General features: G+C 40.4%; 1 protein-coding gene across 4 annotated transcripts in view; it reads right to left on the bottom strand.

The window, feature by feature from the left end:
* EPB41L3 (erythrocyte membrane protein band 4.1 like 3) overlaps positions 1-25,775 on the bottom strand; it is a 140,503-nt gene extending 114,728 nt beyond the window's left edge. For 2 of the 4 annotated variants that reach the window (XM_075062947.1, XM_075062949.1), the window contains exon 1: positions 24,004-24,536. The gene's annotated coding sequence lies outside the window, so the exon portion shown is untranslated. Of the gene's footprint in view, positions 1-24,003 lie in introns of all 4 variants that reach the window. The other 2 variants (XM_032785956.2, XM_075062948.1) reach the window with 2 other exon arrangements.
* Between the last annotated feature and the right edge of the window lie 223 nt (positions 25,776-25,998).

Genomic DNA, 25,998 nt, shown 5'->3' with positions numbered 1-25,998 from the left:
AACTGGCACACCAGTTGCTAAATAATGACTGGCATTCTAAGGATTCTTCTGGTGAAAGCTTAGAGAAAAGTTCCCTCAAGCTGTGATTAGCAGATGTTACTGGGGACTTGGGTGTTTAGGCGTTCTTAACAGGAAAAGCAACCAGAATATTTTAGGGATGTAGATACAGGATTTTTGTATAATCAAACTCCATTAATACTGATAAAACAGGGCACATGACAGTCTTTTGCACTGAAATAACTTCTTATCATTAGAGTTGCTGTTGTAATTTATATGATTTTCCTAGCTTTGGTACATAAGGCAGAGGAAGAAAAGAATCAGATAAAACCCCCACAATCAGCTCATAAGCTGAGAGAGGGAGTTACAAAAAGCAAACGAACAAAACACACACACATCTGAAACACTCTGAACCCTACTTTAAGACTGACTCATGGTATTCTGGATTCCAGGGACAGACTGAGCTGCCAATGCTGAACACCAACTCACTTTATCACTTGACTTCCATTAGTCTTCCTACTGACATAAAGAATGTGGGAATGCTTTCCCTAAATACTAAGGAGGTTAAAGTGTAAAAATTTTCACCATACTCAAGACTGCACTATATTTTCTTTGGATTTTGTTCATTTGCACTTCAAAAAGCAAGGAAATTCTGGCGGCAAAGTCTTGTCCAGCATTTTAAATATCAAGTGAAGTGTTTTACTTCCATTGCCAGATGGTTTACCAAGGAACATAAGCACTTTAAGAAAAAGAGGTGTAAATATTTTTGTCCTTTTCTGTCAAGTGGAAAACAGTTGCACTAGACTCATAGCCAACAATCACTCACTTCTGCAAAAGAGCTTCAGTTTTGGACGTAGGTCTGATCTTACAATCCTTCCTCACGAGTAGTCCCACTGAACACTCATGTGAGTAGTGAATATTTGTGGGAGTAAGGCCTGCAAGATCATGAGCCATGTTGCTACACTAGCAAGCAGCTTTGGACTACAAGTTTAACAGACAATATTAAAGATTACAAATGCGCAGTACTAAACTAAAACTGTTAATTCTTTTTCAGCAAGTCAGTAGCACTGACTTATCTCTTAGCTATACATTTAATATTAGTATATTCATACTCAAATCCCTCCAGGGATAACTATTCAAATATCCAGAGACCTGATATGCTACGAAAAGTGTGCTATGTATGTGATTATGTAGGTTCCATTTTTTTTTTTAAACTTACAATACATTGTCTTGACATTGTGTATTTTTTTAAATCTCCAAATAAGATCATGCATGATAGTTATATATTATATAACTATTTAATATATTAAAATAATGGCTAGATATTTAAATTAGCTTGTACCCGGGAATGAACTTTCACACCAATGTACCAATGCTTCCACAACATAGGATCTATAATAGAGATGAAGCAGATCTATTATACTTTTTATTAATTTAATGAAGACAGATTTTAACACACCTTATTTTCTTTGGTAAGTAATATCTCTTTAAATGTCATTAATTCTCTGAGATATTTAGAGTAAAAATCCTGATTCAATGAAATTACTACACATGTACTATAACCACCATACAAAATTAAATAATCTGGACATGTGATTGTTCCCCTCTTCCTCCCAAAGAACCAGCAACAGTGATTAGAGCATATCATGAATTAATAATTTGCCAATTTAAAAACAATTATTCCATTATACAAGCGTAAAAAAATTATTTTGATCAACTTATTTTGGAAGAACTTGCATTTAAAAAGGAAAATTTATTTTGAAGGTTCTGGTCAGATCAAATTATTTTATGGAATAATTAACTACCCCATACCCAAGAAAAATGGTATTAAAGGAATACTGACCCAACCTCAACTATGCAGTGATGCTAGTGGGTACTATTAATAGAAACTGGAGGATTTCCCCATGCCGTTTGCTGTCAAGAGCACAAGGATTTGGAATTACCCAATTTTAACCATTAATGCAGATTCTGAGCACAACTGCAATTATAATTAGTGTTTTGATAACCAAACTCGAGGTGCTAAAAGCTTATTCTCTAGTTTTTATTTATATCTGGTCATGTGCAAGTGCTGTCATGCAGTTTCATGCTTTATCCTTGAATAAGGAGCAAACCAACACCCTTGTTTGTGAAATGAACACATTTTTCTCCCTTACACAACTATTCTCTTGCGTAAGCTCTTAAAATGATTTCATATAAATCAGTTTCATATATCAAAAACCAAATAAGCTGGGGCTTTAAAATGTTTAAAGCCACCATATGTTGGACACTACACTTTATTTTTATTCTACATTCACTTTGCCTCTTTGAGGCCTGCGGCAAACAGCTGTCATTAACATTCACCCCTTCTGCTAACACTTCCCTTAATCCCTGCAGGGCTCCCCAGCCTATAATTAAACTTTCCAGCTGCCATGCTCATAGATGGTACCAATATGCATCACTTGTTTTATAATATTTCCTAAAAAAGCGTTTTTTACTGTTTTTAAGAGCAAGGCACCCCTTTTGAGATTCAAGTTTTGTATTAAATGCGCTCATTACCTTCTAAATCAGGTAATCTTTTATTAATGAATTTAATTTTAAAAAGTGGATTTATTAATAGCCTGAGTGCAAAATGGAACTGAAGAATGGTGGACGAAAGTGGGTAAACTCTTCCACATTATGAATGGCAGAATATTCTGAAAAGAACAGTATACCCACAACCATTTCCAAAAATGTTCAGTTTAAAGCTCAGACACCAGTACTGCCATTCTGAATAAATGCAAACAAAAGACCAAACATCTCACTTTGCAGCTTTTAATTTGGATTAGGATCGTATATATCCAATCACCTGAAGAGACTGCTTTTCACACATCAGTAAATATCCTGTCTTCTGAATAGGGGTGAAAAAACTTAATTTTTCTGAGTGAGAGTCCATTTGAACATCATGGCGGCAAAATTTTGATTTACTTAAACATTACTCAATTGGCAACTGAAAAAGGAGAGAAAATGCTTGAAATAAAAAGAAACCAAGTACTCTGTTTTATATGCCACATATCAACTATGATAACTACTTGTGACAAGTTTCTTTTTGGGTAGGTAGTATTATGCTATCCTTTGTACAATACATAGCACAGAAATAGTAGGAAAAACATTACACAACTGACAGATAAAAAAGCCAAACTTAGATTAGATGAGCGTCCACAAATAAAATACAGCTTGAGAGGTTTGCAAAACCTATCACACACTCTTGCTTCTAACTCATTGTGATGCTGGCAACAAGGCTGTGCAGCAGCTTATTTTCAAACTACAGATCTTGTACTCCATACATTAGAAATCAGATGGAGCCCTCAGAAGTTTCAGAATACAAACAAGGAACATAGTACCACTTCAACAGTAGAGCACTTACAAATGAAAAAAAAAAAAGCTAGATCAAAGTATTCAATTTATCTCTGACGTACTAGGCAAAACTTAAAGCCAAAGGATGTTGTGACTTCTAAATGTTTTAAGACAAGACAAGGGAGTAACTGACCTAGAACATTCATCAACAGGCTAAATAATTGCTTCATGGTAATATTTTATTGAGACTGTTGATGAACATTTGCCAGTCTTACTGTGAATAGACTCTTATTGTGAATAGACTGGCAAATGTCCATCAACAATCCCAATAAAATATTACCATGAAGCAATTATTTAGCCTGTTGATGAAGGTTCTAGGTCAGTTACTCCCTTGTCTTGTCTTAAAATATTTAGAAGTCACAACATGCTTTGGCTTTAAGTCCTGCCTAGTACGTCAGAGATAAATTGAATACTTTGATCTCGCTTTCACGTTGCTGGAACTACAGAATGCTTTACAATGAGATTAAGGCTGCACCTTTCTAAAACTTCTCTGCTATTTAAACAAAGTGGGGGAACCATCATAGGAAAGGAATGTATTAACTTTAAAATTACACTATTGTTGAGGTTGTTGATTTTCTTCTTGAGTATCTCTAAGATGCCTTACCTTCAGATATTACACGGAAAAGTCCTTTCTAAAAATTACATACTAGCTGTTCAGTTTAATAATTACTAGTGCTGCTTGGGAATGTTTCAACAAAATGGTTTTCTGCTGGAAAAAAAACAACAACTAATGAGACGGTTTTTCAAGTTCCAAATGAAATTTCTGGTAAGTGTGGGAAAGCATGAGTGTGAGAGCATCCACCCTAGAACAGCCAATAGCCCAGTGGTTAGAACACAAGAACGGCCATACTTGGTCAGACCAAAGGTACATCTAGCCCAGTATCTGTCTATTGACAGTGGCCAATGCCAGGACCCCAGGGGGAGTGAACCTAACAGGTAATGATCAAGTGATCTCTCTCCTGCCATCCATCTCCACCCTCTGACAAACAGAGGCTAGGGACACCATTCCTTACCCATCCTGGCTAATAGCCCATTTAAGGACACTTACTGCAATGAATTTATCCAGTTGCTCTTTTAAATCCCTCATACGTTCCCCAGCTTCACAATTCCTCTCTCAGGCAAGGAGTTCCCAAGTTGACTGTATGCTGGGTGAAGAAAGAATTCGCTCCTTTATTTGTTTAAACCTGCTGCCATTAATTTCATTTGGTGGACCCTAGTTTCTTATATTATGGGAACAGGTAATTAACTTTTCCTTATTCACTTTCTTCACACACTCTGATTTTATATACCTCTATCACATCCTCCCTTAGTCTCCCTTTTCCAGCTGAAAAAGTCTAGCGCTCTTTAATCCGCCTCACAGGACCCGTTCAAACCCCTAATCATTTTAGCTGCTCTTCTCTGAACCTTTTCTAATGCAGTAATCTTTTTTTGAGATAAAGAACCACTATCTGTATCAGTAGTTCAAGATGTAGCTAACCATGGATTTATATAAGGGAAATAAGATAGAAAAATAAGATGGAGACATATCGTATTTTTAATGATTCCTAACACTAGCTCTGTTTGGCTTTTTTGATTTCCACTGCAGCGGTACATCTTCAGAAATATCCAGTACGAACTCTTTTCCTGATTTGTTGTAGCTAATTAGCCGCCATTATATTGTATGTATAGTTGGGGTGATTTTTTCCAATGTGCATTACTTTACATTTATCCACATTAAATTCATTTGCCATTTTGTTGCCCAATCTACTTAGTTTGGTGAGATTCTTTTGAGGTCTCTTCACAGTCTGCTTTGGTCTTATTATCTTGAGCAGTTTGTATCATCTGCAAACTGCCACTCACTTTTTACCCTTTCCAGATCATTGTATGAAATAAGCTGAACAGGATTGGTCTTAGGGCTGACCCTTTGGGAACACCACTATTACCCCTCCAATTCTAAAATAGTTATCATTTTTCTACCTCTTTGTTCCTAGTCTTTTATTCAGTTCTTCATCATCATGAAAGGCACTTCCTGCTTATCCGCATGACGCAAGTTAATTTACGTAAGAGCCGTTTGGTGAGGAATTCTTGTTCAATAGGCTTCTGGAATCTAAGACCTATGTCCACTGGTGATCCCCCTTGATCACACATGTTGTTGACCCCTGTCCGCAGAACCCTAATAGATTAGTAGACCCCGGATTTCCCGTTTACAAGAAACTTTTGTCCAACAATTTGGATGTTCTTCATGTGTGTCTGTACAATTTATCAGATTCTTAGATTGTTCTCAAGCTAATTTGTCCGTGTAACTGATGTTAGACTACCAGTCTGGGTAATTGCTGGGAGACTTCCCTTCTATGAGCGGCCTTGTTTTATCAATATTGGCGTTTATATTAGGCTCTCTGCCAGGTTCATTAGGTAAACAAAAAACGAAGCATTTAAAGGACAGGTCTACCAAACCACTAGGTGTTCTAGTTCACACAGGGTTCACCTATCTGAGGTTTCTTTCAGAACTTCTTGGACGTTGAAGCCATCTGAGTCCCGGCGACTTGCTGCTGGTTAAGCTTTCATATTAATTCCATAAACCTCCTCATAATGAACACCTCAATTATGTGACAATTCCTCCAGATTTGTCAGCCTGACAAAGTTTTGGCTCAGTTGGGAATTTCCTCTGACTATTCCTTCGAGTCCGTGGAAGGACCTGAACGCCAAGAATCCATTTAGCTTTCATCCGAACAGTGACTTTATCTTCTTAAGTCGCTCCTTTTCTATGCTCGACGCGCTTGTAAAAACCAGGGGCCCACACTGGTTAGTTTTAGTGGCAGGGGCTGGGTGCTTCGAGACGTGATTTAACAAGCGTTAGTTGTTAGACGTGGATTACGAATTTTATTGGCTTGTGTGGCTTTCAGAATACTCCTTTTGCTTGTTATCTAAGTTACCACCTTCGAAGACACGCTTAATTATGGCAAAGATGTTTATGCTGCTCTATTGTAACCCTCACTAGGATTTTGACTTCCAGTTTTTTAAAAGATACCTTTTTATTCGCCACCTGCTTCTCTGTTAATGGCTGTTAAAGTCATGCGTGGCATCTTTTTTAGTTCTTTTACTGTGTTTTTTAATTTGGGGTATACATTTAAGTTGGGCCTCTATTATGGTGTCTTTAAAAAGCATCCATGTAGCTTGCAGGGATTTCACTTTAGTCACTGTACCTTTTAATTTCTGTTTAACCCCCTGATTTTTACACAGTTCCCCTTTCTGAAGTTAAATGCCACCGTGTTGGGCTGCTGACGTATTCTTCCCACCACAGGCATGTTAAAAGTTATTATATTATGGTCACTATTTCCAAACGGTCCTGTTATAGTTACCTCTTGGACCAGATCCTGCACTCCACTCAAGACTAAATCGAGAATTGCCTCTCCCCTTGTGGGTTCCTGTACCTGTTGCTCCAAGAAGCAGTCATTTAAACTATCGAGAAATTTTGTCTCTGCATTTCGTCCTGAGGTGACATGTTCCCAGTCAATATGGGGATAACTGATATCCCCCATTAGTACTGAATTCTTTATTTTGATAGCCTCTCTAATCTCCCTTAGTATTTCATTGTCACTATCACTGTCATGGTCAGGTGGTCAATAATAGATTCCTAATGTTATATTCTTATTAGAACATGGAATTACTATCCATAGAGATTCTATGGAACATGTGGATTCACTTAAGATTTTCACTTTATTTGATTCTACATTTATTTTTTTTTTTGCATATAGTGCCACTCCACCCCCTAGCATAACTTGTTCTGTCCTTCCGATATATTTTGTACCCTGGAATGATTGTGTCCCATTGATTGTCCTCACTCCACCAGGTTTCTGTGATGCCTATTATAACAATATCCTCCTTTAACACAAGGCACTTTAGCTCACCCATCTTATTATTTAGACTTCTAGCATTTGTGTACAAGCACTTTAAAAACTTGTCACTGTTTATTTGCCCTTTTTTGATGTGTCGGATTCTTTTTTACGTGAATGTTTCTTGTCTGATCTGGCCCCTACTTTATCCTCTTCCATCCTCTCCTCATGACTAAAACCTAGAGAATCTCTATCAATAGACTCTCCTCTAAGAGAAGTCTCTGTCCGAGCCACGTGCTCCTCTGCATCACTCGGCTTTCCCCCATCAACCTTTTTAATGTTAACTGCCAGCAGTCTGGTTCCACTTTGGTTTAGGCAGCACCCATTGGTTAGGACACTCACCTGGGATGTGGGAGACCAAGTTCAAATCAGGAACAGCAGGGCTTGAACATGTGTCTCCCACACCTCAAGTGAGTGCCCCAACTGCTGAGTTATTGGCTATTCTGGGGTAGGATTCTCTATAATTTCTTTTTAAAGGTCTTGGTTTTGTTCTGCATCAGAATGAAAACCTCAAAACAAAATGTTCATATAACAATTCTTGTTTTCCAGCCAACTCTAATAATTACACAGAAAACTGTCAGCTAACATGAGCTAGATCATTTTCTGTAGACTCCTAAAGGATTAATAATTCTGTTTCAGCCATGTCAAGTTTTAAAAAAAAAATTACTCCTTGCCAAGGATGATGTACAAGTCATGTATGAAGTTTCAAAGTTTGCCCATGTACGAGTTATTCCTTGTAGTAGTAGTTTGGGAGGAGGGGGTTAAGGGGGGAAATAACGTATTAGTAATTCTTTCAAAAAACACAGTTGAAAGTCTCCTTCCCTCTATCCTCCTACCTTAAACTGATTTTTTAAAAATCACCTTTGAGCACAGAGAGAGTATGAACTGTTTAAAACGTCAAATGAAAACGCTTTGGAAAGTTATGTTGAGGGTTCTGCTACTGTAGCTGTTTAAGGAGTTTACAAGGTACCCTAGGAAAGTCAGCAGAGCTTCTAACCTCTTCCCTCCTGAATTCCCAGAGCAAGGACCTTATATGACTCTCAACTGAAGAGCTTTAGATAGTACTTGTTTCCCTTTTTTATTCATTTTAAAACTCTCTCACTTTTTGGGGGGCGAGAGGACAGGATCATCCCTGTTCCAACTCCTTAAAAACTCTGGGGAAAAATGTTTAAAAGGTTTTTTTTGGTTTTAAGTTAAGGTTCCACCATATACAAATTACAGGAAATCAAAGTGGCAGTATTCCAATACATCATTAATTGGCTGCATTTCACACACGTATTTCCTACTTCTGTTTTCCTCATTATAGATTCAGCCTAATATATTATCTTTAAATCACCTAACACATGTATCAAACACACAAAATGTGCAACATAGCCAAGTTAATGTGGTGGTTTAATCTCCAGTTTTTCTATTTCCTGACTTTATGGCTTTCACTGTGCAACTTTAGCAATGCACTAATGCGGGGTTAAGTTAAATTTACCCATCTAATTTGAGTTTGCAAACAGCTCTACTGTTTTGATGTGGTTCTCGAAAATTTGTATAGTGTCTAGCACATGACGGGCGCTACCATTATGATTCTGGTAACAATGCTACCTGTATGTAAAAATAAAATACGAATGACTACTTGGGAAAAAATTGCATTGCTCAGAACCCTTAAGTGGTGGGCCTGGTTATATGATGAAGAGGATAAAACGCGCCCTCCCATCACTGGCCAATTATAGAACGCCAGACAATTGTGACTTGCCAGGGCAGGGGGTAGTAGGTCACATCTGGACCAGCACTGGGCAAATGAAGCTTGGTTTTTAGAGGCTACAGCAATGGATGGGGATTCTACGTGGAAACTGTGCAAGTGATGTTGCTTTCCCGCTTTCCTATGCATTGCAGTCCATGTGCAGACACCCCCATGTGCAGGATGCATTGGTTTTGGGCATAGTGGAATGAGAGAAGAAGCTTGGTTTACCTGCTTTCTGAGGGATAGGGAGTGTGCTGTGCCTTAAACATCTGGTCATTCTGTTTTGGTGCTTTCCTTGTAATAAATTTTGAACTGTGTGATAAACTCATCTTTGAATGCCTCACTGTATTTTGCTCACTTACTTTATCTTTCACTGGACTATTTTTAATATTCTAAGCCTCTGCAAAGTTTCAAACAGCTGCCCTCTTTTCCTCGTGAGGAATGGTGCACATGAATTTGGGATGGTTCCAATACTCACAAGCACTGAAACCATGAGTGACTTAAGTACATCCTCCCAGGAGAGCATTAAAAAAAATTTATTCCACACCACATCAGATTTTCAGCATATGTTACATATTTTACAGAAATAATATTTTAATAATGTCTCAAGTCATTTTCTATTCCTCTATTTTTAAAGCTAGGTGCCTTTGCTATCAGGTGTCCAACAGTACTGAGCTCACAGAGAAAACAAGTAAAACTTGAAAAAAGGTTACTTAAAATTGCTTTTCTATACATGTCATCACACAATATCAAGATCAGCTCTATAGAAATCTATGAGGGCTAGAAACAAAAGCCTGATACCACTGGACAGTGGGATTCAAGCCCTGATGGGTTGCCAGATATTGGACTTCAAAAAGAATGGTCAAGGACTGAATAATGGCCTAGCTAACACCTCTGATCAGCGCTCATGTAATTTTTAAGTAGGTAGCCATTCTGTTGATGCTACCATGCAAACTCATTCATACTCAACGTTATGTACTCTATAAACTTTTATTTTTTAAGTTACCGTTCATGCACAGTAACTAACATTCAATCACTATCTTAGCAGCTTTTAATTCCAATCTCTTACAACACAGAAATTAATAATGGTTTATCAAATTCTATTTTGCAAAAAACAAATCTGCCCACATCATACCAGTGTGAAAAGCATCCAAAACAGAAAACGGGAGACTTGCACTCAGCTGAACCACTTTTGTTTAGAAAATTAGTAGACAATGCATTTCCTTGGCTGAAACCTTGACTCATTTGCCACACTCCATCCCACAGTGTTTTTATTTTTTTTACAACTTTATAAGCTGAGAGGACATTATTAAAGAAGCATATCCTCAACTCTGGGGTTATGAACAGAGACAACCAGCCCCAGAGCTGCCTAAAAGGAATGTGGCAAGGCATTTTTAATAATCTAAATATATCTATTTAACAGTTTATAACCCCCTGGAAGCTAGAAAATGACATCTGTCTCCTTATTGAAATTTGTATCACCATGGTGTGTACACAATGGTTTGTTGCTATAACACTGAACACATACTGGTATCTGTTCTATGAAAAAACACCACAGAAAAAGGCGTTTCAGTTCTGGGGAGGAGGGGGAACAAATATTTGCACAGACTTTCGCAAACAGTTACAAAGGCAGGTCAAGTTTAGGGCCAAGCATCTTGAATGAGTTTTTTCAAAGTAATGTGACAAAATCAGAGTGGAGTATCAAGCATCCTCATTCCTACATGTTGCCTTACCCTTCAGATAGAATAAACACTGACAAGATTACAAAAATGTCAGTGAGAAAAAGAAGGGCAAATAGCAAAGCAGAGTGGAGCAGTACAGCTGCTACTGTTGCGAGAGATTCTCAGAATAATGAGGGAATGCAGGAAATGCACTGCTCTTGTTGACTAGGGGGTAATTAAAGAGAAAGTAGCAGTCAGCAGGGACTGAATGCAAGAACAGGCAAAAAATCTACTTTGATACAGACAGTCTTGTTATCTAGTCTATACACATCTTTAATCAATGCAGTGGTAGTATACAACTCCCATTAATTAAAAACATTCTAAACATAATCTACAAGCGAAGCATAGATGCAAAACATGTTTTCAGAACTACCTCACAGGAGCCTTTTAAATATGTAGATATTTCCATAGCAAACCATTTGCTAATGGAACATTAGAAAGAATTTAAGCACAACTTTAAAAAAAATACCATCCTTATTATTAATTACTTCTATTACCATAGCATCTAGGAGCCCTACTCATGGACCAGCACTCTATGGGTATGTCTGTCTATGCTGCGGCAAGGAGTGAGCCTCCGAGTCAGGAAAGGCAGACTCATGCTACCAGGGCTTGAGGTAAAAAGAGCAGCATGGACAGGCTGCACCGGTGGAGGCTCAGGCTAGCCACCCAAGCTCAGGTAGCTAGCCCGAGCCTCCACCAGCGCAGCAACATCCACACTGCTATTTTTAGCATACTAGCTTGAGTCTGTCCACCCAGACTAGTAGGCTAACACTCGGCTGCTGTGTAAACATATTCTAAAGTGCTGAGTACTGTACAAACAAACCAAAATCCCTCCACAGTTGCTTAACTCTGCATCTCCCTCTTTACTAATTGGGTGCAGTGAAGAGATGGCATTACCTACTCTGTGATCCCAAACCTGTAGGGAAACTAGGGTTTTTAGGGGATGCACATGTTTGAAAAAAACACCAAGAAACAAAAACACAAACAAAACTATAAGCTGGAGTTAAGCTTGCAACTGTCCATCTGTTACTTAATGGGAAAGGCTTTTAAGGAAAGATTTGTTTTCTCAGAAAGCACAAATGTTAGATAGCATGGAAGCTGTATGTAAAGATTCACCTAAAAATAAATAAATTAGGAAGTATGCAAGTACAGAGTTAAGGTAACCTACACAACCTTAATTCTGCCCACCCACTGCTGATCTACCAGCATGCATTTTGATGGAAGAAATAAGGAGTTAAAGAAATTCAGTGGGCAGCTTTAAGTTGTCTTAAATCCATTAAATCTGTGCAAAGTCAGAAACTCCAGCAGGGGCATGTTTCATAACACAAGGAAGCAACTTTCACTATGTAAAATTCCCTCATAACATCCAAGGGTAATCAAAGCACCACTGTCATCAAGACCAAACACATTTGGTGTTTCTAGGCCAAACCATTCATGAGTAAGCTACATTTTAGTTACGGGTATTTTTAGTAAAAGTCATGGGCACTAAACAAAAATTCACAGCTCACGATCTGTCTATGACTTTTAATATACGTATCCCTGACTAAAACTTGGGAGGGGGATGGTGGCTCAGGAGGGCAACCCTGCGGACCTCATGGGTGCTGGGGAGGGAGTTGCGGCAAGGATGGGGGTACCATGGGTGATCTGGCGGGGGGGAAATCAAGGCCTGGAGGGGGGCACTGCAGGTACTCGAGGGAGGGGGGCAAGATGAGGCACACTCCCTACCCAGTTCCTGGGAAGCAGCAACCTTCATCTCCTAGCTCCACGTGCTACCTCCGTTCCACCCAAACCCTGGTTCTGCAGCTCCCATTGGCTGGGAACCACAGCCAATGGCCGCTGCAAAGGCAGTGCCTATGGGTGGAAGCAGCACATGGAGCTAGGAGATGAGGAAGGGGAGTTCCTGTTGCCTTTCTGGGGAGCCGCCCCCCCCCCCAGGTAAACACTGTCCCGCACCCCAACCCCCAGCCCTGAGCCTCCCCACACTCAAACTCCTGCTGCTCAGGTGGCCCCCGGGCCAAGCACACTGGGCTGCTGCAGAAGTCACAGAGGCCATGGAAAGTCACGGACTCCGTGACCTCCATGACAAACACAGAGTCTTACTCATTCTTATTCATGAGTTATGACGGAGACAGAATTAAACATTCAGCACGGATTTAAGAGAAAACATAAATTTTGTCATTCTCCATAAAAAAAATATATTGACTCAATGAAAAATGTGAAAGTCAGCTTTTCTTTCAGTTTTGTGCTTGTTGTAAATACACTGAGCAAAGCCTGGGAAAAGTAGAGATGGTGGCATAATCAAGATATTTACTTTAGTGATAAGATCCTAGAGCCCAGGCACCATCCCAAGCCCAAACATCTACACTGCAGTTGAACAGCCCCTTAGTCCAAATCACCTGGTGCAGGCCACCCACGGGATTTTAACTGCAGTGTAGACATAGCCTCTTGGCTGAGCCTGCAGACCAGACCACTGAGAGCACTCTGTGTGGGGAGGAAAAAAAAACAAAACACAGGATCTTAGAAGAATGGGAAACCTGTTATTTCAAGGAAGGATCCACAGTTGTTTTGCGTCTTCTTCTCCCTTCTCCACTAGCTGCTCAGTGATCCAGTCTGTGGAAAAGCTCCTTCTCTGAGCTGCATGCAGTATACAAAAGGTAGGCAAGAGGGTAAAGCATCAACAACCTAGGAAAGAGGAGTCCCACTATCCCCATTAAGAAAATAAGTGAGAAAATTTTTATCCAGGTATGAGGTTATGCCTGTGAATGTCAGGTGGATGATTTAGTTTTGTACAAATTAGGGTCAGTAGGGATGGGTCAAAATCAGGCTGGCTTTAGATGCAACTTTGGAGAGTGCAGTGTCTCCCCATATCATCAATATTTAATGATGTGGTGTATTCAATTATGCAGATATATAAGTAGACATGCAATTAATATATGCAGAGAGAGCCTAACTGAATATATTTACATCTCTGCATGAAGCAGGTAAGGGCTCTCTCTTTTTCCTTTCTCAGACCATCAGGGTTCTCTCAGTGGAGGTCTTTTCCTCCCCAGCACACCACCTCAAAAGATCCACAAGCAGCATCAGGCCTCACAGCTCTTAATAAACTGAAACAGCCAAACCACGCTGCAGCAGCTGAGGCTTTTTTGAAGGCAACAGAACTGTGACTCAACATAGAATTCAAACCAGCATGAATAGTAGAGCTAAAATGAACTGGAAATCCCTGCCTGTAATTGCAGTCTGTGGCAATGGGGAGAATTATCCACACTAATGCTACAACTAAGTGATCAAAAACAACAGTGTGCTGGCACACTATTAAAGGACCCTTTTAATTGCCATGTTTCAAATTCCGTTAGTAGCTCTCTAGCAGAAGGCCTGCAGAAGTCTTTAATAAATCAGAGATGGAAATTAGGTCAACTTTTCTACCCATCTCCATCACCTCCACCCCAGGTTTGTTTCCCATATTGTACTGCTGAGTGCTCTGTCTAGTCAACTTTTAAATGATTCAACTGATGGGCTTTCTACTAGCTCCCTAAGGAGACTGTTCACACAGTCCAAGAAGTCTCACTGTTAGCACATTTTCCTCTAATTGTCCAGCCTAGTTTTTCCTTTCCTCAATTTCATTATGTTATCCCTATTTATACCCCCTGGATCATCCTAAATCTGCTCTTAATACTACTGTTCAACTAGTCAACTACTGTTCAACTAAAATTGTTGCTCAAAAACATTATTTTGCCACTCCTGTAATCTGCTAAAATTTGCTACTATTTTTAGGAGAAAAAGGTTTGGTAAAGGAATGAAAAGCTACTAACAAGAGCTTTACTACAGTAGTGCTCCAGTACATGGAAACAACATCACTGTTCTCTTTTATATATATAGAGCTCTTCATTTTTCGGTTTTATTTTATTTAATTTTTCCCAGGAATTCATCAGTGTTTATTACAACAACAAAAAGATGAAAATCAGTGGAAAAAATATTAATTTTTCTGGGTAAATATCAGGGTTTATTTTGGTGGACAGAAGGACGGGGGGAAAGTATTCAGCAGATTAATGCTTTGATTAATGGAATTCAATGTGGTTTGCTACAGAAGTAAAACAGAACTCAATACACAATGCCACCTCTGCGTTTAAAAAAACACAACACACTCTCTCTAATATCCAAATAAAACTTTTAATTTGAATAAACAGTTTACTGTTGTAGACAGAACTATAGGCCTATAAATATTTACATTTAATAATTGGAACACACCATTTGCAGCGCACACACTCAACTTCATCCTTTTCTCCTGTTTCTTTTTAAACTTTTGAATATTTCTTTGTGTTCTGAAACGTATTCCGATACAGATTTTCATCTTCTTCCCATTTTAGTGTGTCAGATCTTTAAACAGTTATCTGCTAACAGCCTGAAATATGTATGTGGTAGGCGTGAGATTCAGCAGTACATTTAGATGCCTGCCTGTTTGTTTATTGTGTGTGTCTTCTAGACTAATACATAGCCTTCAACAGGCAGGTTTGCACATACACACAGACTGATGTAGTCTCATAATACATACACCTCATGCAATGTATTGTATTTTCCTAATAAAACACGTTATTTTTTACATATTTGAATGAAACAAAAATAGGGTGAAAATTGGAAAAACAACAAGAATAATGCTTTTTGTAAAACCTGGAATTTTACAGTAAAAATCAGTTTAAACTGAAAATGAAGGGGCTTATATATGTATATAATTAACAGAAATTTTCTGGATTCTATAGTGATCCATAAAGAGACATGGGGAATGCATGTCGCAGTGTAAGAGATTAACAATGTTATCGCATATTTAAATACTACATCTTGGGCCTGATGCTCCATTTCCTTTCCTATATTTTACAGTCGTATAAATCCACTGAAATCAATGGCTACACCAGCACAACACTGGAGTAACATATTGGTTAATCAAGCCCTGGTACCAAAGATTACTGGCTGAGAATCAGCTTGGTCTAGTGGTTAGAGCACAGAACTAGGAATCAGGAGTTATGGGTTCCATTCCCAGCTGAGTTGGACTGGTGGGGCTCAGGCTAAAGGGTTGTTCATTGCAGTGTAAATGTCCAAGGTTGGGCCTGAGCCCAGGCTCTAGGACCCTGCAAGTTCGGCAGGTCCCAGATGCTGGGCTGCAGCCCAAACATCTACACAACAATTACACAGCCCCACATGTCTAAGACAGCTGGCATAGGCCAGCCAAGGGTGTCTAATGGCAGTGTAGACACACTTTGTCTGTCTCACCTGTTTAGATCAAAAGGTCTTTGCACCAGGGTCTACAGGTCTAATTAGGACCGACTCAAGTCCACTCAGTCCGAAAGGATCAAATTATTTCCCAATCCTTTCTGGGAATCTGAGTCAATGCTGCTGCCTCTTGTCTGTGAGTTCGGCTTCTCCTCCCCATGGGGTCAGCTCTCCTCCCCCTGGCCTGTGGGGCCAGCACAGCAGCAGTAATGTTCCGCAGAGTGAGGGGCGCTGTGACTTTTCCATCCACATGCTCCACTTCACACAAAGTGCAGCAAGGTGGTGGTGGCCAGCAGGGGCATGCAGCCTCTGCCACACTGACCTCAGGGGCAGGAGAAGGACAGCTGACCTGACCTGAGACCAAGATGGTCCAGTTGTTTTCCTGCCCCACCCATCCCAGATCTGATACTTGGAGTCAGGTCCCACTGGGTTCGGGTTAGGCTGAAGGGCTCTACCAGGGACTGCCTCTTACTATGCATACAGTGCCTAGGACACAAGGACTTCCAGTCGAACAGTGAGACAAACAATGAGATATAATAAAATACTATCACTATTCAGATACATCAGCTTTTTATATCTGAACTTCCAGTTACATCTTCTCTTATTTAAGATCACATACATTGCATCATGGGGGTGTATGGGGTGAGTTTAACAGATAGTATCTCTGCACAGGAGACAGCCACAACCATAAGGGATGGTTTGCTTGCAGCTGGTGCTGGCAACTCACTCAACTCTCACCACATCTAGTGAGAGCAACTGGTGGCGGTGACCACTTAGCGAAAGGCACGCCTGGCCCTCCAAGTGCATGCCAAGGAGTCATGGTCGAACACTTGGCAAATATTAGACCATAGAGAAACTGAATGAAGATAGAAACCCTCCATTATAAACAGCTATTCGCTAACATGTACATTTATTTCAAATTAACTCCAGACTCTTGGTCAGGAAAAGTACAGAAAGTAATCATACAATAAACTGGAGGGGAAGGGAGAGGTTCTCCCTTTTGAGTGAGAGCAGAAGTATTAGTCTATTTTTCTAAATCTGTGCTCCTTGCTATTAAACAAAACCATATCACCACGAAGGAAAAAGGAAGAAAGGAAAGATACAATTAGGTGTACAAGGCAATGTTTAAAGTGATCTGTTGCTATCAACTTCTGAAAAGCTGAACAGTAATAACTCAACTGAAATGCTCATCTCTCTGATTATTCCATCTAATGAATAGAATTTACCATCTCCAGAAGCCCTAGGGAAGCTCTCAGTATAACTAACGTATGTTCAGAGGACCAAATTCTGATGCCTTTACTGAATAGTGCCAAGCTCTATAAATAGCCTTATTCATTTCTTTGGGACTATTTTCAGAGTTAGGTACTACTCAGCACAAGTGAGGGTGGGGAATCCGGCCCTGAGTCAGTCTAAAACATACTTTTCCTGGGTCTGCAAGAATCTTCTCCTCAGCGTGTTTGTTACAGTCTTTTTAACTAACATTTTTGATTGCAACCACTACACCCGAGGAAACATTAAGGTGTCATTTACAGTTGCCCTGGTTTCATGAGGACCAGACAGCACCACCCCCACCAGGGACCAATGATATAAATAATCCCCAATATTGTCACAACGGCATTTTGTGGTTGATTTGCTGCAGGGTTCTGCACCAAGTGCTGCCACTGGGAAACTCTTGCAGAGGCTGGACATTTTCCAATACATGTGGTTTCCACAGGGACGACTTGGCCTGAAGCATGTAGACTGCACTCAGCAATGCGAGGAGAAAATGAGCAAGGAATAGGGACTACCTCAGATTGCACACTCATCCTCCCACTACCTCTGCTCCAGCTTTTCCAGACCCAGTACAAAATATAGGATTTCTGAGGGAAGTGGCAAGATGATTACCCTTGGGTGTGAGGCAGGAGTAGGGGTTGCTCTGAGGACTGTCCGATGGGAAAGGGTTAAGAGCTATGGGTGTGGTTCTGAGCTGTGGAGATATTAAGTGAGGAGGGTGAGGAGTGCTCCTGAGCCCATAGGGGTTGAGTTGGAGAGGTTCTGACTCAGGAAGGAATGGATTTAGTTGGCATGGTTGATTCCGCAAGAAAGAAGCCACTGGTGAATTAAGTTGTAGGTCAGTTGGTGGTGTGGCGGGAGGAGGAGGGAGTTCGTAGGATAAGAGCTAGATTTGAAGGGAAGAGATTGGGAATAGGAGACAACAATGAAGACTGACAATGATAAATATACTATTATCATCTATCCTGCTCTTAATTGTGAAGTGCTCCAGTTTGAAATGGAGAATGGGTAGGAGAGAAGAGAAAAGACAGTACCCCTTTTCCTTTTCTCCCTCATCCCCAACAAAACCCCCGCCCTTTCCCTGTACCCCACTTGCCCACCCCCTGACCAGAGCATGTCAGTTTTTCCACTTGAAAAATATAATCTTCTTGCAGGGAGATTGTTCCCCATATTCCCACCAGCTATTCTGGACACCAGCTGCCACGGACCACCTCTTTTAGGAAAAAAATGCTGTATTAAGAGCCAAATCTACTTCATAATGTACATATATTGTACTAGGGTAGCCTGTCTAGCTTTTAACTCAGGCTTAACCAGGAACTTCAGCTTCATTCTACTCCATTCAAGAGTTTTATAGACCTCCTCTAATGCCACTTATGGATGCTATTATATTTATCAGTGTTACAGTGCCTGCACACAGACACACATTACACATGTCTGTAAATACTTGTATATGCTCATAACAGTACACATTCATTTCAATTGTTCTTTTCCCCTAAAATCTTGTGTACAGATCACATATGCTTTTAATTTTCTTCTAGCCCTTCCCCCCGCCCCACCAAGTCCCCTTAAGTTCCACGTTCTTTTTTAACCCTATAAATGAAAACCTTTTCACAGTGGGATCAGACATCTGGTGGACAATTTTCCCGTCTCTCTCTCCCCCCCCCCCACCCCTCATACACTCTCTTACTACTACTTTGGTTTCTCATCTTGCAAAGGGATTCAAATTTTATGGATTAAGAACTCAATGAAAAATAACTGTTCATTTTGAAAGCACTCTGCTTTACAGAAAGACAATCTGTACAAGAGAGGGTGGTGGAAGACCACGAGAGTTTTAAGTGAAACCAAGTATTTCATATAAGCACCCTACAGATAGGAAACGCTCACCAGGCCTCATTTTATTTATGTAGCACCTTTCATACATTGTATCTCACTGACTGCACCCAAAGCAAGTCACAAATGATTCAGAAGGCTAAGATACAGAATGTTCATGAAAGCAAGAATTAAATATAATGATTTAGTTCTGGTGGTATCATAGAATAATAAACAATGACCAGGTAAAATGTGAACATTAAATTGTAATTTAGGTTAAAAGACAAAAAGTAAATTATTTGAGTTTATTTATTAAGTTATTTGTAAGGGGAAAAAGACAATCTGCATGCAGACATTCCACATTATCTTCATATTAATTCAGTTGTCTCAAATACTGTGACCCCATTTCTGGGTTTTTTTCCAGGCATTTGGTTCTGCACATTCCTCCTGAGATTCCTCTGCACTAATACCCATAGTGACAACCATTAGTAATGGTAGGGCAGGAGCAATAAGCCTGCAGGACTTCTCTTACTGAAGGCAGACTGATAGGTTAGCTATTATTTCTTCACTGCTACCCAAGCTGTTCCTGCTCTCAGATGTCAAGAGCTTTGGAAGGTCAGCCTCTTTCCTATTACACATCTAGGAGTCTCTCACTAGATAACTGAAGTACTAGTCCACTACCAAGGTAAGAAATGGAAGCCCTGCTTAAGGAAATGTTCATGTCCTTTTATGACCCACATATGGACCTTTTGATCATATGGAAAAATCGATACGATTCCTCTTAGTTACAAGCTTGTGGAATCAGAACTATAGCCAGACCTCTTGTTTTCAAGAAGTGAACATAGGAATATATATTAAATACCTAATTTCAGAAATTAATCAGTCAACATTTCCCTCAAACATAAATTGGAAAAAAAAACAAAGAGGTTAGAAGTTAATATTATTTTCAATGTTAGACAGTTTTCAGGATTTTTTTAACCTGCTCATATCTATGAAGTCTTTAAAAAAGTTTGCTACTGCAGTAAAATGAGTTAATAACTACTGCTTTCTAAATCTATTTTCATTTAGCATTCTTATTGTATTATTCTCCATAATTGTAGACTTTTTTGTGTGTTCTACAGCTTGTGTACCTAGTATAAACAATCCACCTAGAGAATTAACATACCCTATTCGGGAACCCATCACTCAATTCTCAGTGCAACTGGGAAGTAGTCACATTTATACTCATATTTATCAGCAATTGATTAAATTAAAGGAAGGTCAAAGCTCTAACAGAACACACTGAAAATTCAAACACTTTTTCGGTAACGGAATATCTTGCCAGTATAAAATGTGATAAATAGGATCCTGAAACAAAATATACCACAACATTGTCATCTACATTTAAAGAACCACATCCTTCAAAATGAATGTACTTAAATGAATAGCTGCACTGATTTCAATGGACCTACTCAAAGTTAGTCACGTGTACTTGCAGAATTAGACCTATATTCTGTAGTTCAAAGGAAAAAAACTTCATAGTTGTAAAGGCAAGTACTTATGAGTATGTTGTCAATGTAGTAACTGATACCGCTGATATACTGTATCTTAGGAACCAAATGTTCTTCTGTAACATACTTTAAAAATTCTTTGACTGTTCCTCCCGGTCATATACCACCATTTACTGGTACACAAGAATTACATGAATCAAGTTTAAATATTACCCAATGAATGAACACCCCATTTCAAGTTCTATTTTACTGTTAGTTAAATCAAAATAAATATTTAAAATACAAGGAAGACATTTTACATAAATGTTCACAAGGAATACATCATTTCCAATACACCAAAACAAATAATATACCTAATAAATAAATATATGTTAAATTAATACATTTTGATATACCAAACTGATTGTGAATAGTCAACTTATTTATAAAACAATGAAGCCCTCAAACAAACAACAAAGTTCTCACACAAATATGGGTTAGAGGAAATTTTTGTTCAGCAAAGGTAAGTATTTTGCAGGTTTCCACTATAGATGAAAACCCGCATCTCATCTTGTTTTATTTGTAAATATACATATACTCTAGATTCACCTCTACTTGTCTCTCTTTTGGAAAAAAAACAACAAAAAAAACAGCTGTGCTGCAGTTCCTAAGACAAGGCTGCATCAGTCTCTCTCCTCATTTGGCAGACACAAAGTTAAAACAAAGATGGTTCAGACAGTCTGATTTTCAGTGCCCCACCCTCATTTCTTTGAGCCAGAGTGATGTCATAACACAAGGCAGCGCAATGACTTCATTGCTACAGTTCTCCTTGCTTCTGGGCATGCACCCCCTCTCTTCTTCGACAAAGACAAAGCTTTAGACCACAGCAGTAAATAAAAGGCAGACTCACATCAGATGAGCTCTTATAATGTACCTGTCAAGTTTCCAATAATATTGGCTAACCCTTTAGAAGAAAAACATCACTTGCATCATTAAACAACACTTTAATAAGGGGACGCCACTGTAAGATGAATTAGGTGAATGGAGATTTAGTGTTGGTTGTATTAGTATATTAAAAAAAATAAAGTCTGATATATTAAAAATATTTCACAATGTCTTTAAGCTAATGTTCTCTGGTACTAATCATTCACCACTGCAGTGAACAGGACTGTAGCAGAACAGAATCACAAGGAGCCTTCCTGTTCTAATGGAATCATACAGAATAAACTTGCAGTCCCTCTTCACTCTAATGTGGTGATCTCTCTCTTTCCATCCCCTATATTATTCTTCATGCGCAAATTTCATCATCATGTTAGAGTGGAGATTTCCCAACCAAGGAGACTGTTACAACATCATGAAGGAAAAAAAATACTGATGCAACAAATTGTCACACAATGATTTTAATCAATTAATTGGCACAGGAAGATTAGTTTTGCTTCTTATATTGTACTTAAAGTTATCTTCCATATTTATTTTAAACAAGCCACAATGCACTACATTAACTTAACCAAAGTCTAACAGTAAATTAAGAGTGAAAAAACCTACTTTATTTCTGGATACATTTAACTGTAAATGGTTCACTGCATAGGAGATAAGACTACTGTGGAGAGTCACCTTTGACCTGTGATTCTTCAGTTCTTCTCCTTAAAATAAAAAAACTTATAAGTCAAGTGAAATATGTACTTTTGCTTGTTCCTACCTCAAAGTGATGCACAAAGCTCAGTTTAGCAAGTGTGTTCCATCTTTGCCTGAAGTATAAATAAGGGTTAGGCCCATATTCAGAAGTAGTATTCAGAGTAATACTAGTCTTTCAGTACATTCTGTTACTTCAATAAAATGACGATACTGCGAGGAAAATAAAAAAGAAACTACAAAAGACTGATTTTACTGACTTTAAATTATTATGGAAGTGTAAATTTTCAAGTTAATTGTATATCTGACAAAGTTAAAACAATTAAAAATGCCCCTCCCAGCTATCCCTTCTTTCTCCACATACTCAGTTCTCAGCTTAATACAGAATCTATTACCAGGAGACTGACAGAGCAACTCCCTCTTCTATTTTTTAAATCCCACAAAATACCCTCAAGTTTCCTGTTAAAGCGGATAAAACCAAAAGAATATGAATAATTCTGTAACTACACATGTAACTATAATTCTGTAACTATACATGTAACTGTATGACAGCACTGTAAACTTTCTAGCCCACCTGGTTTATTTTTGCTGTCTAAGCTGCGGTGAAGTTCAGGCACACATCTATCTCTGCAACATCTTTAAAGTACACACTTCAACTCAAGGCTAAGAGGATTCACATCTGAAAACACAAGCGCTGAAATTATACGATTGCAAAACTTGTCTGACCCTTTATTTCTCTCCCTCCCTCCCACACATCTGATTAATACCATCTGTTTCCCCTTTCGGTTGCAGGAACCTCTCTTCCCCAACTTAAGACGCCAGCCCAGTGTGCAGCCGAGAGAAACCGGAGGGAACTTGGGAATTGGAAATGTTAAAAACAGGAGCAAAGACAGCGCTGCCACTGCAGAGGTCCAGAGCTCCAATTTACTATGTAACCACACCCACCGCATTGCAGAAGCCACGGGCTGGAGGGGGGTACGCAGATAACAACAAGCAGTAACTCCGCCGACACAAGAAGACGCAGAAGAAGAGTCTAACCGATTTCAAGGGGACAAAAAGATGCAGCGCTAACTCCCAACCCTCCTCACTCGCAAAAGTATCGCCGCCCCCACATCAGGCTTCACACGATGCACGCAACAACCCCCCTTGACAGCCCGCCAGGTAAACAATGCAGTTGGCGCACCGCTGTGCTCCGCAAGGGGGTGAATGGGGACAACTCTACTGGGGGCTGCCCAGCTTGGGGGCTTTACGGAGGTGCCATTACGGAGAGTCCAATCCAGGCACCCCACTGGCGCTGCTGTCCTATAGAAAAGAGAAGTTTCCTCTAGGAACAAAAAAAATCGATGCCTTGTGCAAACATCCCTCATCCGCCCCCCCGCCCCCCACCCTTGCCCTCTCCCCTGGCAGGCGGTGCCCAGTCCAGGCTTTTCCCAGCGTGTCAGCGGGAAGATCCCGGCACCCAAACAGACACCTCCCCTCCTGCTGACACAGCCGCATCAAAGCAACGGGACCATCCGAGCCAGGCCCCGGAATAGCGGCTGGCTGGCGAGCCGCATCGCAGCAGCTGGAGGGCAAGCGGGTTAATGGCTTTTTTAAATCCGAGCGGCTCTCCAGGGGTGCAGAGGGAAGGGGCAAGTGACACCCAGGGGTCGGCACGCAGATCTCGCCCTAGTCTTCCCACCCCCGCCACCAACCGTTGATCACTTTAAAATGGCTTCTCGAAAGGAGATTTAAAAACAAAATAATAGTAAAAACGCCCCTGGCAGCGGAGACCCTGAGCAGATCCCCCGCCCGCCCCCAGAAGAAAAAACTGCAACCACACTAGCAGCCGGGGGGAAGCGAAGCGAGGTGCCGGGATAAGGTACCTTGGCAAACCGGCGCAGCAGCAGCAGCGAGCTGGAGCCCGGGTCTCTGCTGGGTCTAGGTCTGGTTCCAACGCGTCAGAGGGACGTGCAGCAGTAGCAGAGCCGCGGCCACGCGTCAGCAGCAGCAGCCCAGCCCAGGAGGAGCCCTCCACAATATCCCAGCAAATCAGGAATGTGGAGACAGGCTCCTTCAAGAAGCCCCTCGCCGCGGAAAACGGGAAAAGCTGGATCCCGCCGGAATCCGCCGGCTTTGGCGCTCAGCAGCCCCGCCCCGTCTACATGGAGAAAGAGGCGCTTCGAGGCTCCGACCTCAAGGGGAACCCCTCGCCCTAATGTATCCCAGTGTAATCCGCCCCTTTCCGTGCAAATACCGCTGCTGGGAGATCAAGTGTAGGGGCTCCGATTTGCGCGCCCGCGCACAAACACAGTCCTAGAGCGTTAAGCATCATTGCACGCCGAGACAGCGACCAACCTGCAGACTCAACACCTGGATTCTCCTCCCCCCCCCTTTCCCTCCCCCTCCAGCCCCCAACGTTCACTGTCTAAAGAGAGACTAGGAGGAGCTGCTCCTCAGGCACCTTCAGAATCCACCCTGCTACACTGCAGCTCAACAGGATCACAACAAACTCAGACCCAGGCTCTGGAGCCCGCCAACTTTCGACCATAAACCAGAAACTGTAGCAATAGATTATATTTTGCTTCTACTATTCTACCCAAATCTCTAAATTAACACCTGGATCTGGATAGTTTTTGGGCTGCATTCCTCTAGCTTTACCATCTAACTTCAGTACATATGCAGATTTTCCTAGTACACTAAAATAACCTGGATCACATTTTATCTGACAGGATCCAGATTTGGAATTTTGCAGCACTGCACTTAGAGGCACTGATTTCTGGATTTTTTTGTGGGAGTAGGAACAACTAAATTTGTTCTGCATTTAGACAGTGGAATGCACAGGTAGGGCCAAAAATAGCTGGATCCAAGAAGATCCAGGTGCCAGATCTGAGTACTGGCAGTGGGCTGTGCTAGAATGTAGGGGATCTGTGTAGAGTGTGTGCGGTTGGAGAGTGAGGGGGTTGTGCAGGAATAGTAGCTAGGTTTATTCTCCATTTAGGCAGTGGAAGTTGAGGGGCTGACGGGGGCCCAAAACTGGGGATCTTGCCCCAACCTGAATCATGGCAGAGGAAGATTTTTTTTTTTTTTAATTAATAGTGTCTTTGGGACTTGCAAGAGAAAAAGGGTTCTGACAGCATGCAATAGCCATCTAGGTCTCTGATTAAACAGAACAGCAGACACTATCCAATGTAGAATAATCAGAGAATTCCCTCCCCGCCCTAGATGCAGAACTGCCATTCAGCTGATCTGGCATCAGTAACATGCATAATACAGAGAGATTTTTCAAAGGGAAAATGTGTGCCATCAACTCAAAGACGACATGCAGTTTAAACAGCAAGAGTTATATATTGTTCTCAACCAGGAACTCAGAAAAATCATTGTGAAATGCAGGGGAAAGTATTTGACAGATAAAATATACACTAGAATTGATGAGATGTGATTTTTAAAATTGTGAGAAAAGGACAATCAGTTTGAATCAAATCTTTGGTCTCTAAAGTGAGGGTGGAGACTTGAGAAGTATCACACATTTAAAAGATGCATAAGATATACTGGGTTAACCTTTTGCAGCTGTTATTTCTGTTCTGCAGAAACATGGTAACTTTATTTTTAACACAGTAAAGCCACTAGAACATCAGCACTTCAGAGTAACCAGTCCATTGATAACACTGCTGATAGATTTGCCTCAATCATGATTTATACCAACACTTCTGGATAAATAGCATCTTTTACCTGAGGGCTTGTCCACACTTACTGTGGGATCTACAGCTATCAATGCATCAGCAGCTGATTTAGTGGGTCTAGTGAAGACCTGCTAGATCAACTGCAGATCCCTCTCCCGTCGACTCCTGTACTTCACCAGATTGAGAAGAGTAAGGAGA

Source organism: Chelonoidis abingdonii, chromosome 2 (genome assembly GCF_003597395.2).
Source record: "Chelonoidis abingdonii isolate Lonesome George chromosome 2, CheloAbing_2.0, whole genome shotgun sequence".
Lineage (NCBI taxonomy): Eukaryota > Metazoa > Chordata > Testudines > Testudinidae > Chelonoidis > Chelonoidis abingdonii.
The sequence above is the reverse complement of the archived record's forward strand: the minus strand, read 5'-3'. Positions and strand labels throughout refer to the sequence as shown.